The 12,586-nt window shown below is 30.7% G+C and overlaps 1 long non-coding RNA gene across 1 annotated transcript; it reads right to left on the bottom strand.

The window, feature by feature from the left end:
- Positions 1–1,391: 1,391 nt before the first annotated feature.
- Positions 1,392–1,656, bottom strand: LOC139906193 (uncharacterized). Its single transcript, XR_011781549.1, has 2 exons — positions 1,523–1,656; positions 1,392–1,467 (listed from the first exon to the last, which is right to left on the bottom strand). It is a non-coding gene; the product is annotated as an uncharacterized lncRNA (long non-coding RNA).
- Between the last annotated feature and the right edge of the window lie 10,930 nt (positions 1,657–12,586).

The following is a 12,586-nucleotide window of genomic DNA, read 5'->3' as shown; positions in this document are numbered from 1 at the left end:
TTAACAGGGTGAAAGATTAAGAATTTATCTACATTAAGCATGAGGGATGTCAAATTGATTTTCCGCTTTTAAGTAATGAAAATTCAGCATTTCTATGGGGATTCCCAAAAAACTTTTATATTTCAGCACAGCCTCCCGCAAGTTTTTTTCTCTCCGTAATTCTGCATTTTGTAACATATATACTATTAGACATGATCCAATCATGAATTAATTCCATTTGTGAATTACAAAATAATTGCTACATGAATCAGAATCAGCTACATTTCAATATCTCAAGGTGCTTGTATTCAAAATATTTGGGATAAACACCTACATATTAAAAAGTAGATGTTAATTTCAAACTTGTTTCTTCACATCAAAGTATTTAAATAATATACATTAACTAAGTCTACTACTGTATTAATGTCATAGTTTATTAAAAGCGTAGCTATACATTTGTCATTTTACATAAAGAAAGAAATAGATAGAGACAACAAGATGTGTAAATGTTTGACAAAGGTATCATCTGGCAAAAGGGGTATGACGTCACATTAGTTTGTTTTTCTTATACTAATAATCTGCAATTAATTCCAACTTGAGAAATGATAGTCCACACTGATCGACTCCGATGGGATAAAAAAAAGTTTACTAATCAACTTCTTTCGGTAAGCTGATATTGAAATCATAATATGACTTTATAGCCACGGATTAAATATAGAGAGTAACTTACGAATTTAATGGGGTTCGAGCAAACTAATATAAAAAAATTATTTTTAAAGGTTCCACTTTTAGAAATATCTGCTTTATAGATAAGATATTCAAAATCTGTAATTGAAATCTTACGCTTAAAAATTATATTATTATGAAGAATATCAATATAACTCTTCTGGAACTAAGCAAATATTTTTTCTATGGTACTGATACGTTGTGGACCATGTTTTTTATACCTAGGAACAACTTTTAAAAAGTAACCGCTATTAACAAATTATATATAAAATAAAATTTATTACAATTCTACTGTATAGCAAATATTAATAAAATAGTACTTACACTTTCTTGATAAATATATTATATTTATGATATATGTATTCAGTTTTCTAGGGCCCGAGTATGACGCTCAATCTCTTGGATTATTTTGAATCACGTTTTTTTTACATCTTTCACCCCATTCGTTCCTCGACAGAGTGTGTAAATCAAATAAAATTATCCCAAAAGAAATAAATAATAAAAAAATAGCTTGAAGTGGCTCTACCTTTCCGTCGCCAATACTGGACCAGCTCGTATCTTAATCAAAATTCGTATGTTGTGGGACTCATATTGTTGTGTCTTGACGAGGTTGAAGAGACACAAACTATCCAGGACGAGCAATAGAAATGAGGAGAGAAGAGACGTGGAGGAATAAGGCAACGATGTAATTTAATAGGAACACGTATATATTCTTATTAATACACAATCATTACTGCTCTGATAAACATACACAATGCACGGCTATTTAAAAGAAAAATAATGAGGGTAGTACTTTATACATATATTAAATAACAACAATAAATAAAAGATGAGAAGGTAGGAAAGGAGTCACGAATACATAACACCACCCCCACTGCACCAAATCCATGCCGATGCTTAACCAGCTTCTGCCCCATGAATAGAAGCCTGTTGATGCACTCCATCCATAACCAGACGCGGACAAACCATTTATTCCTATAAATACAATGGCACAATCTATCGATACACACTTTCACCTCGACAATACCATTACGTCCAGAGCACGCCCAGAGCGAAACTTCGAACCATTCGTTTTGTCTCCAAGGTCATGCCGTGTTCCCGGCACGTGCACTGGAAACAGGATAACAACACCCCCCACAGAGGTGTTGCCTTCTACCAAAGGGACACGAGTACCCTGCTCGTCCCTGGAAGAAACCCCCATCTCCCTCTATATACCCTCATCCAACCCTGGATGATCATGAGCCCTCGGCTCGTCCATGCGAGAAACTACGACGTTCTCTAGAGGTACATCTTTATCCTGACCCATCGGTCCATCGAGAGGAGAAAATGAGCTCTTCTCCACCTCTACAAATTCACCACGCAACGGGGTGAACGGGAGAGCAGTCACATTGGAGAACCAAAACTCTATTGGACGAAATCCACACTGAATGATGTGGTCCCTGACACGGACACACAATTCTCTTCTCGACAATGACCATGGTTCTCTTCCATCCTCCACGAGACCCAAACCAAGGCACAACCCATACTATTCCGCCTTCTGTAGACGAATGAGGGTTCTCCCTTTCGACGAAAAAGGGCCACCCAATTCCAGCAGGGCTAGCTTCGCCGACAATCCTACAGCAGGAAGGTCACGTGATCCTGGTCCCATCCTAAGTCACCGCTGTTGTGTCTCTTCAACCTCGTCAAGACACAACACGTATATCACTAAAACTTTGTTTCTATCTGTGCCATAGCTGATGTTCATTGCTGCAGAATGAAGATTTTAATCTAGTACAGTCTTACTATAACGAACTATCAATCAAAAGCTTTATGAATATAGATAAATGATAAAAGAAGGAACTCTGAAATGAATATGGAACGCACTCCTTTTGTGCTTGACAGGAGTGCAAAATATTTTTTCTGATTAGTAAAATGAATACATTACATTAGGACTTTCACCGATTATATTTTTTTTTTACCCATTTCCAATAATAATTAATTTTTTTTATTAAAGAAAGTTTAAAGATGAAACAATTATCAGTCAGAATAAGGGAAGGACAAAAGAAGATTTCGTTCCATATTCCTTTTTGTCTCTCCTGGATAATATATACTCTTGTTTCTTTTTTAATATGACACGCACGCTCGATTCAACATTTTTATTTCTTAGATCAAGTTGTCACGTAATTCTTAGAAATAACCAAGATTAATAGAAATACAAGGTTATACCATAACGCGTGTACAACTGATCTTTGACTTCCACCACGTTTTTAATATTGACGCCATAGTAGATGAATGGTTGTGTGTTTTGTCAAAATCTATTTTTCTTACCCAGCAGTCGGCACGATACATTAAATTGAAAATTCTAGCAATAGTGACGTCATAGACTATGAGTGGTTACGTGTTTTGTCAAAATCCGCCTGTCTTGCCCAGCAGTCGATACAATACATCAGGTTGAAAATTCTAGCAAGCCCGATTACATGATGGGCTAACCTTATATTTCTATTAACCTTGGAAATAACAATGTTGCATCGAGTGTGAACGTCATATTAAAAAAGAAAAAGTATTTACGTATAGAGTTGCATAAAATATGACCTTGTCATATGTAAAAATTCTGGAAACCCCGTTAACATGATGGTATAACCATGTATTTCTATTAATCTTGGTATGTTCCAGAGATACGGTAACTTCACGACTAGCTTTTGAAATAAATAAAAAATGCAGTATACAGTTTTAGCTGCTATCATTAATTTTTAAGAGTGGACTCTTGTCACTTAGTTACCTTATGATATCACCCAACATTTCTTACGAAAAGAAATATGAAAAAAGGCAAAAATATATTTATATTATAAATTATATCAAGGACCTTCTTTAAAAATTTGTGTCATTACAAACTCAGACAATAAATTCATTGCGTAGAACTATTAATAATGATTAGCTAAATAATAATTAACAGTTGACAATAGGAAAAATACAGAAGGCTAGCTACCACATTTTTTCTTTTAAATGTTTCCTTTTCCTTTAATGAGTCTAGGTTGCAAGTGAAAAGAAAATAAACTCTCTAGTGTCGTGTAAATTCACGTCAACTGTTGTATTCTCTCGTTGTTTGATATACTTATATATTCTTTGAAAATCAAGAAATATTTTTTTTCTAGATTATAAATATCTTGAAAACAGCTGACGTCATCTCGAGTAGATAAGAACCTCCTAAATAAAAACTTATTTGCTCCATATATTCTCTTTGGTAGCTGCCTACATGATTAGTATCAAGTTTAATGGAAATACAAGGTTATACCATAACACGTGAACGACTGATGTTTTACTTCCACCACACTTTTTAATATTGACGTCATAGTGTATGAATGGTTGTGTATTTTTTCCAGTTTACCCCCCCATACCCCCATCTGTCTTTCTTGCCCAGCAGTCACTATGATACATCAAATTGAAAATTGTAGTAAGCCCGATTATATGATGGTCTAACCCAAGGTAACTAGAAATACAAGGTATGTTAATTATTTTATTTTTTTCTTAATTAATTATTATCAATCTTGTATTTCTATTAACCTTGATTGATATGATTTATGAAATATTTGTACATTCTCAGTTGGTGAATTTTAAGTTTTCAACTGGCCAAACGAGACTTCCAAAAATAAAAATGGTAGTGATTCAAACGTAAAATATATACTTTGGTAGTTAATTATTGATTTGAATTCTAGAACTTCAATTAAAAATACATTAACTAAACTTCCATTTGTTAGTTTTAACTTCAGTATGGAGTCTTGAAAATATGTATGAAACATTGCTTGAAGGGTGGAAATCAGTCTTGAGCAAAAAATCAACTGCTGTATAAGTCAAAAGAAGCCAAGAAGTTATCCCAATAATTTTTTGAAGAAATATCTTTTTTTAGGTAGAGCTGAGAATTTATGTACTATGTAACTCATTTCGCTGTATGAAAAAGGATCCGTAGAAAATATAAAAATGAATATATACAATTCCCGATTTAAAAAGAGGAACTTACAATACAATAATTATTTGGCTCGATATCAATGATAATTAATTTGAGTCAGTGGGTTAACCGCTTAGCTGTAAAGAAACTAAAATTAGGAATAATGAAGAACCAATTAAGAATTTGAAAAACATTGATTTTATCATTTTTCATAGGTTAGGTAAATGAAAAATATGTACAACAAAGTATGCAGAGTAAAACATATATATATTTTATGTACATCACTGTCATAAGAACTTTTAGCAACCAGTTTTTTTACATCAATGACTCATATAAACAAAAAATAATATTTTCAAATTTTGAATAGATATAACTCATCAATATGGAATTTAAGGGAACCAAATTGAACTGGAAATAGTAATTCAATGGCACATGATTAAAGGGAAGAACAAAAACATCAAAGATGACCCTTGTATTAGATCTCTTGTTACAAGTAATTAAAAAATGAAATTCACATGATATATAGGTAAATATTCTCAATCATGATAGCAACATTTTGAAAATTAATTTAGATCTAAAATACAAAAGTGTGTTAATTTCGTCAGTAATTTTTGAATTCGTCTTGTTTCCTCTTCATTTTGACACATTTTGTCTCACCAAAATATTATTTCATCAAGAACAAAGAATATTTTCGTATATATTAAGTATAAGTATACAAATATTCAGTCCTGAGACCGGTCCATATCGGGTTTTTGTAGAATCTACAACACCAAAAATGACGTAGTTAGTGGTTACGACTAACTACGTCATTTGAATCGCAGAAGTTACATCATAATTAATAACTTCTTTCAACTTGTAGGAAATGTGTGACTAGAACGTATTATTTTACGTTCTATCGGTCAGTCATTATTTTCTAGGATCTTATATTCTTCAATCCTAGCTATGAGTGAATAAAATAAAAAGATAGCTAGGACCGCAGGACTGAAAGACCGATTCATCAGTCCTTAGGACTGCTGAATGGTAAAAAAGATCGGACTGATAAAAAAAGACTGAAGGGGCTGGAAAAAAATGCTTATTATGCAATCAGTCCTGGGACTGATCCAACACTACCTGTACTAGATAATTATTATAATTATAAAGCCACAGTACAAAATTATAGAATTTTTCTCCTGTGTTACAACATGAAAGATTTTTTGTTGAAGAAAACCTTCGTAAAGGAACACATTATGTGAAGTCCCATCGGACAAAATTAACAGTTTATGATTTGTAATCATTGATTAGGTACATAACATATAAGTGAAGGACGAGTCTAACAAAAGCTCTTCTTGATATAGTGCATACAGTGAAATTGAAGGGTTTCATACCTACATATAGCTAGCTATTTACCTCTTATATTACCTGATGCTATTAGTTTATTTGACAAATAAATGAATTAATGGAGATTGAGGTCATATTATCTGAGTCTGAATGTTGTTTCAATACATAATGTTGGATATTTCGTGCAAAAACTGGGTTATTAGTTGTAAAAATAATATTTTAATCATTTAATAGGAATTAGGATGTAGCAAACCTGTTCATCTAGGTCCGGACCTAAAGTTATAGGAAATGAAGGAAGAAATGTTTTTTATAAATAAAAAATAGTATTAAATTAAACTCCTCAACCTAAAAGTCTTATTTTTGGAGGCAAAGTGGCTGTTCTTGAGTCTTTAAGCTCAAGTTACAAGCCATTTTGCGTGGCTCAAAATGAACTTGAACTAGAAATTTGATTAAACTGAAGTACGACTCTAGTACGAATCTGTAGCTCTGATTTTCTTTTTTCCTTCATTATAACTACAGAGCAAGGTTAATAGAAATACAAGATTAGACCAAGGTAACTAGAAATACAAGGTATGTCAATAACATACCTCGGGCCAGTCCTCCTTTTCAAATTGTTGTACCGTACTGACTGTTGGTCAACATTAGCTTTTTATTTCAGAGTCGATGTGAAGAATTCATGATATAATATTGTTTAGTCATCGTTTTAATAGTAATTAATAATAAATTACTAATGAATTAAATTTATAAATTTTCCTAGTATACCTCTATTTATATAGTGATATGCAAGGGAGTACTGCAATAAAACTGGGATTTGTGCGGTTGACATTTGTGTGAACTTATACATTAATATATTATCATGCTTCGAGCTACGTCCATCTTATCCATCCATGATGATGTCAACGAATAAAAATTCCATTTTATAACTCCAGAGATTCATTGTGCAACTGTGTGATTCAATCATCAACTTCTAAAATTGTACATAACCAACAAAACAGTTATCATTTCATGAAATATATTGAAAAACGTGAAGTAGCAGTTTCTTGCTTTTACATTTATAATGATTTATTTGGTATACCCCTTAGTACATAAGATATTGTCGAAGATTTGACCCCGGTTTCATTGGCAAAAGTGTGAAAAAAATATTTAGGTTAGAAAATAAACATTGAGAATTGTTTAATAAATATTTTCTAGATTAAAAATGTCTTTACATTATGATTTTTCAAGTTTCGATCCTATTTTTTGTGTTGTTTAACCAAGAAATTTGAATTTGTGATCAACTTTCCCCAAAAATGACAGTTCTTGCGTGACAAAAATTTTGAAATCCCAATTTTGTAAACCTATAGAATCTACAATCTAAATTTAAAAAAACTATTATTTACATTCAATTGATAGATAGTGGCCAGGAATTTAAAATAAAACTGATTGTTCGATGTTTCTTCCATAACTTTTGTGCGATGGACGTTTAAAAAATATGTATCAAGTGACAAACAAAATCGAAAATTCACACTTTTAGATAAATTCTTGGTTTTAGGTAGCCCTATCTACTGATCAGAAAGGACTATAGGCTTGATTAACATATCATTTCATTGTAAATTTTATAAGCTTTAAATTTATACCTAATTAATACTATTTCTTGTACAGAAACATTTGTAATAAATAAAAAATTAAAACTACTTCCTAATTTTGTTAACATGTTAAAAAATACCGTCGGTCATTAAAATGGATGGTACATAAAAACGTTTGGAGCTAGATGTTTGAAAATTTGACCGTTTTTACTTGAAATAATATATATTTTAGGTGGATATGTTTATCTTTCTCCTTCCACCTGTAATATTTCCATATAATTTTTTTTACGATTTATGCATTTAAAATTTTATGCAAAATTTCGTATTACAAGAGGCCTCAACTAAAATACAGAATGAGCAATATTCTGGAAATTTAATCGATTATGCCTAAGATATGCTTCTCTATGAAATGATGCCCAATTTTAGTCAAACTACTTAATACTTCTGGATTATTTTTTTTTTTTTACGAAGCAACAGAAACTTGATTTTTGAGGTAAACCTCCATATTTTGGAACGTGTGATATTGCACAATCATATGACCAGCAGCTACTTGATATTGACTAAATCAAGGTCCAATTTATCAAAAAACAAATAGAGGTTCTCAAAACCATAGGTAATTGATTCATTTGTAGAACTTGAAAATGCTGAAGAGATATTTTTATTTCCGTTATATTAGACATACCTTGACAAAAATGAGTATATATAAAAAACCATGGCATATTTTGTATTTTTGACTTTAGATTTGAAGTCTACATAAAATTTTATTTAGAAAACATATATTACTGATAAGAATTTGAAACTTGTTATTTTTCCAATTTTGGCAGTGAAACCGGGGTCAAATATCAAACAATCTCATATGGTTAGATATTACAATCAGTAAGATCTTAGTAAAATATTGAAGGCCTTGGATAAAACGGGTTAATAAAGTCGTATATTTTAGCATTATTTTAATATGTTTACTATTTTATATCGTGGCAGAATGCAAGTGGAACTCTTCATATTACAACATAAATTGAGCTAACAAATTCAACATTTTTAGAGATTGAGTACAAAACGTTGTTAAGTTTGTGGGTATTTTTGCATTTTGCTGTCATGTATAATTAACCATGAATTTCTAAAATAATCCATGAATTAACTATAGATTACAATATACAAATTTTTACTTATATAAGTCTTTTTTTTCAAACATTGACTTCAATGACGTTCAGTAACAATTAAACAATAAAAATTATAGTCGAGTAGTACAATATATTTGCTAGTATTACGACCATTTAAAAGAATATATATTTTAACCATCATTAGTTTTAAATTCAATCGTCTATTCATTGAAAAAAATTCGATGATTTTTCCAGACATCTTGAAAATTTATATCAATACTATTTCGATACAATGTTTTATTTTTCGCAGATAAATACTACAACTTTTATTTCATTTCTCGAAATCAGGTTACATTTATTCGTGGATTGATAAGCAACCCATTTTCTTCGACTATGATTCTCCAGTAAAAAAGCAGTTATTTTCAACTGTCAGAAAGAGGGATTTATAGACGTTGTGGGGTATGTGGCCAAAAAAAATGTCTCCCAAAATTCCGAACATTAGGAATCCATAGCTCATATCTTAATGTTCCACCTAGTCCATGGCTACAAACTAGCCAGGGGTCTAGAGGGTTATTAATTCAACTATCTACAGAATTTATAAGCTTTTCAAAGAAAATTGAAGACGAATTTAATCAATTCCACGGCAGCTATGTAGTTACTATACCATTTGTTATGGATACAATGATAAAAATTATTCATAGTAAGTACCCTAATGAACCTCGGGGAGTTATAAAAAATTGAAATGTACTCGAACATTTATTCGACTAAAATATATTAATAAATTAAATAAGAGCCGTATAAAAAAATTAATTAGATAGGAGAATGAGAAAGATGACTCATTTTGTCTGTTAACTTTTAAAGTAATTAAATATAAACTTTTTGTCCTACTCTACTTTATTTTATTGCAACTTTTGAAGTAATTTATGTATTTTTTTTATGTTTTCGAAGTATAAATAATTTTACTCTAAAATATTTTATTTTTAAGATATATTTACTTTGAAGAACTGATAAGCATTTACGTCTTAAATATTAAAATCCATCACTTTATAATTATGCGTGAATTCAATCAATCGAATTTATTAGTATATCGAATATGACATCACTCTTCATTGACAAAGGAAAAAAAGGAAAACGCGTGGTGGAAGACAAACATCAGTCCAAATATATGTAATTGACATACCTTGTATTTCTAGTTACCTTGGGTTAGACCATCATGTAATCGGGCTTGCTAGAATTTTCAATTTGATGTACCGTACCGACTGTTGGGCAAGACAGACGGATTTTGACGTAATAGAGTATGACAACGGTATTTTAACAGCATATAATACTAGAAATTATATGATTAATAGTAATAGTACTTTAACGTCACTATAAAAAGTGTGGTGGAAGTCAATCATCAGTCGGAAAAGCGTTATGGTATAACTTTGTATTTCTATTAACCTTGCTACATAGTAAGTATTAAAAATGAGAGGTTAGGTTAAAAGTTCCTAGCAACTTGTAGGATGAGTTATTTTAAAGTATACTAGAGGAATAACAATACAAAAATGAATAAGATTTACGTTGAGAAATACATCCATGAAAATACATTAGAAGGAAAGATTCATCATTAATATTAAAATTCAATAATATAAAATAGAACTGGTATAAAACATTATTATAAGAAATAAAGGATTCTTGTGAGAACGTAACTTGGAGAATTTTTCAAGTACAAGTTGGATTGTTAGCTTTTTTGCATGAAGTGCAATTAGTGTCTGAGACGTAAATACGAGTCTTCAGGCCTGGGATATAGTGGAAAGTGTTCTTTCTCTGTAGATTGATCCGTATTTAGTTTCTGTGTATTCTTATATCGAAAATATTTTGGTTAATTCATTAAGCTAGACGTACATACATACACGTTTTTATCTCTATTGATGTAATTTCGATCGAAATTACTGCACATAGCTTTATATAAAAGAAAACTTAGTTTTCTTCAATGACATTTGGAAATCTAAAGGGCTTTTAACGATTCCATAAACAACCATAGTTCATACGTGATCAATATATATTTTCGAAGTCAAAGTTTAAGTTTTTTAATTTTAAAAACCAGATAAATTGTTCTAGCTGCAATGTATGTGCAGGGTACGGCCATCTACAGTCTACATGGTTTTATAGAATATATAAAAAAATATAGGAGAATGTGCTATTATTATATCTTTGTAGCAATGAAATGAAATGAAAGTCTTCTTAAAAAGAGGAATTCAAAGTTGTATTATATTTTATGCTATTTAAAGAGTAGGAGTGAAGATTAAATACTACATTCATTTAATCCTCCAAATATATGCAGAGTAAGAAAAGATACATACCTAACGCAACTCATAACACTGTAAGTAGTATGGGATCAACTAATCACGGAGTATCTTGGGCCTCCATTACTTTTCATTGTTCTTCTTTTCTCTTAAAGGGGCCCTCTTTAAGGATTCTACCGGACCCTCCTTTTTCCATGTTTAAATAATAATGAAAAAATTATATCCCTACTTAATTTCATATCATCGATTATATTATTATCATGTAAATACATAAAATCTTAAAAGAAAAGGAAAACCACGTCTTTGTTAGTCAATCAAATCTTTGACAATAGTTATTGCTTATTTTAATAATATTACACACTCTTCTACCTATTATGTAATGCGTAAAATATATGTATAAGTAACTATGAGAGAATATCAGGATCTTGGAAAGGGAAAAGACCAAGAGAGCGACAGGAGAGCTTTGATTATCTTTCTACATTATTATAAACTACCATGCCATATAGCAGGAAATCACGCAATTACTTTTGATAGTAGCTACTAGCTCTGGAATGTCCCATATTTGGAATTCGTAGGCCACACTAAAAATTTGTTTTGAAGAAAGACTTTATTTCCATGGACTTTAACATTAATTTGTGCGTTTTAACTTTTCATGAAAATTAGTTAGTTTAAAGATAAAAACAGGGAGGCCAATAGCAAATCATTAGTGAGCGGCACTCAATTGAGTACCGTTCCGAGCGCCACTTAAAAATCTTGTGCGGGAGCGCCCTCAAAATTTTGAATCACGAACGAGAAGGGGAACGCGCTCTCCATTTTAGAAGAGCGAATAAATTTTTCGAACTTTTGCTCATTTATATAAATTTGGATTCCTTTTCCCGTTTTCTGCGTTTTATGAGAAAGCATCGAAAAATTGGAGAGTTAAAGAATCATTTTTAAAGATTTCAAGAAAAGACACAAGATAAGCTAGAATCTTTTTTTTCTACGCTGTATCTGTGGCTCTCTACCATATATAACTAAAAATTGCTTAAGGGGGCTTTCCTCGCAGCATTTCCTGTCAGCTATTCTCGGGGGAACTAAATCATCAAATTTATTATTATGAGGAAAGAAAACCTGAAGTGATCATACAATACTTTATACTTTTATAATAATAATTAATACATTGACCTTATGACGTATTATAATTTTGAAAGAAGAGATCGTGGCGGCAATTATCATTTATGTTTGCTATTATTATCTATTCAGTTATTTAATTTTGTATTGCCAGATATTATAAAAGAAGTTCTTCATCCATCCGTGATTGAATTAAATAATTCACATTAATGTCCAAAATAGTTCATTCTTGTGCTGCTTTTGGTTTTTTTCCAAAATAAGGGTGATATTTTTCATGGTAAAATAACCAATAAATATAATTTTTTTAATTTTTTAATATTTAACTTTTTAACATAAATTACTGAACTAAAATTTTTCATCTATCATTTAACAAAATTGTATAAAATTAGCATTAACCATCTATGCAATATTTAATCTGTTATTTCTATGAACATAACAATATAATCTTTTTGTATTTCAAACAAATCATAAATTTTTGTCTAGGACTGAGTAAAAATATTTTTGTCAATTTTAAATTGTAATTTTATGTATGTGCTACCAATTCTATTAATTATTAGAATTATGTTTTCAACTTATTTTTTGAAA

The sequence above is a fragment of the Lepeophtheirus salmonis genome, chromosome 8, assembly GCF_016086655.4.
Source record: "Lepeophtheirus salmonis chromosome 8, UVic_Lsal_1.4, whole genome shotgun sequence".
NCBI classification, from domain to species: Eukaryota; Metazoa; Arthropoda; class Copepoda; order Siphonostomatoida; family Caligidae; genus Lepeophtheirus; species Lepeophtheirus salmonis.
Note: the sequence above shows the minus strand (reverse complement) of the source record. Positions and strands in the feature narration are given on the sequence as shown.